Source organism: Neophocaena asiaeorientalis, unplaced genomic scaffold (genome assembly GCF_003031525.2).
Source record: "Neophocaena asiaeorientalis asiaeorientalis breed wild unplaced genomic scaffold, Neophocaena_asiaeorientalis_V1.1 scaffold285, whole genome shotgun sequence".
In the NCBI taxonomy this organism is placed as follows: domain Eukaryota; kingdom Metazoa; phylum Chordata; class Mammalia; order Artiodactyla; family Phocoenidae; genus Neophocaena; species Neophocaena asiaeorientalis.
Genome location: NW_020174653.1, coordinates 686,055 through 688,519, shown reverse-complemented (window position 1 = coordinate 688,519; position 2,465 = coordinate 686,055).

The following is a 2,465-nucleotide window of genomic DNA, read 5'->3' as shown; positions in this document are numbered from 1 at the left end:
TATTATGTTCTATTTATATATGTATCTATTTTATGTCAATACTATGGTGTTTTGATTACTACAGTATAGATTTATCATACAATTTAAAATTAAATTTTTAATTTAATTTTTTAAATTAAATTAAATTTAATTTAATTTAATTTGCTCATCTTTGCCAATATTGTTTGGACTCTTCAGGGTCTTTTGCAGTTTCATACAATTTTAGGATTGCTTTTCTGTGAAAAATGTCATTGGAATTTTGATAAGGATTGCATTGAATCTGTATGCTGCTTTTGGTAGTATGGATATTTTAACAATATTAATTCCTCTGATCCATGAGCATGAAATATCTTTCCACTTAGTTATGTCTTTTTCAATTTCTTTCATCAATATCATAGATTTTCAGTGTAAAATATTTGACCTCCTTGGATAAATTCATTCCTAAGTATTTTATTATTTTTGATGTTTTTGCATCTATATTCATCAGGGATATTGGTCTGTATTCTCTTTTCTTGTAGTGTCCTTTTCTGATTTTGATATCAGGGTAATGCTGGCCTTGTAAACTGAGTTTGGAGATGTTTCTTCCTCTCCTATTATTTGAAAGAGTTGAGAGAGTTGCTATTAATTCCTTATATGTTTGGTAGAATTTACAAGTGAAGCCATCTGGTCCTGTATTTTGTTTCTTGGGAGGTTTTGATTACTGACTCAATGTCCTTACTAGTAGTTTGTTCAGATTTTCTGTTCCTTCATGATTCAATATGGTAGGATTTATTTTTAGCAATTTATTGGTGTTTCTAAGTTGTTAAATTTATTAGCACATAATTGTTCCTAGCAGTCTCTTAAGAACATTTGTATTTCTGTGTTATCAGATGTAATATCTCTTCTCTCACTTTTAATTTTGTTTACTGGAGTCCTCTTTTTCTCTTGGTTAGTCTAGCTAAAGGTTTCTCAAGCTTATTTTTTCAAAATACCAGTTCTTGTTTCATTGATCTTTTCTATTGTCTCTTTAGTCTCTATTTCACCTAGTTCCACAATGACCTTTGTTATTTTCTTCCTGCTACTAAATTTGGTGTTAGTTTGCTCTTTTTCTAGTTTATGGAGGTGTAAAGTTAGGTTATTTGAGGTATTTTTTCTTAATGTAATTTATTATCACTATAATCTTCACTTTTACAACTGCTTTTGCTGCATTCCAGACAATTGGTACATTGTGTTTCCATTTTGGTTGTTTCAAATATTTTTGATTTCCCTTTTGATTTCCTTAATGACCATTTGGTTGCTCTGGAGCATGTTGTTTAATCTCCACAGTTATCAATTTTCTAGTTTTCTTCTAATTGATTTCTGGTTTCATACCATTGTGGTTAGAGGAGATGCTCAACATGATTCCAATCTTCTCAAATTTATTAATACTTGTTTTGTGGCCTAACATATGAGCTACCTCAGAGAATGTTCCATGTGTACTTCAGAAGAATGCATATTCTGTTGCTGTTGGATGAAATGTTCTGTAAATGTCTGCTAGGCGCATCTGGTCTAATATGTAGTATAAACTCAATGTTTCTTTATTGAATTTGTCTTTCAATAATCTATCCATCATTGAAAGTGAGGTATTGAAGTCCTCTACTGGTTCTGTATTGCTGTCTCTTTCTCCCTTCAGATATGTTAAGATTATTTATATATTTAGGTGTTCCTATCTTAGTTGCATATATATTTACATATGGTATGTCTTCTTGTTGGATTGACCCCTTTATCATTATGTAATGACCTTCTTTGTCTCTTATCACAGTCACTGGTCTTAAGTCTACTTATGTCTATTTTTTCAGATATAACTACAGCTACTCCTTCACTCTTTCGGTTTCAATTTGCATGGAATACCTTTTTCCATCTGTTCACTTTCAACCTGTATATGTCCCTAAAACTGAAGTGAGTCTCTGTGGTAGCACAGAGTTGGGCCTTTTTTATCCATTCAGCTACTCTAAGTCTTTTGATTGGAGAACACAGTCCATTTACATTTAAAGTAATTATTAATAGGTACGGACTTACTATTGTCATTTTGTTGATTGTTTCTGGATGTTTTGTAATTTGTTTGTGCTTTTCTTTTTTTTGTTCTTTCTCTTCCCTTTTGATTTGATGATTTTTTTTTGTTGTGGTATGCTTAGATTCCTTTTTTTTTATTCTTTGTGTATCTACAATAGTTTTTTACTTTATGTTTATCATGAAGGTTACAAAAACCATCTTATATTTATGTCTATCTTAAACAAATAATTTTGAACCCATATAATGTTTTACTTTTGTATTCTCTCCCCACATTTTATGTTTTTGCTGTGACAATTCACATCTTTCACCTTCTGTATCAGTTAGCAAAGTATTGTAATTATGGTTATGTTTAATATTTCCATCTTTTAACCTTCATACTAGATATATAATTGATTTGCTCTCCATCATTACAAAATTATTGTGAATGTTGTGTGTGTGTATGTGTGTATATATAT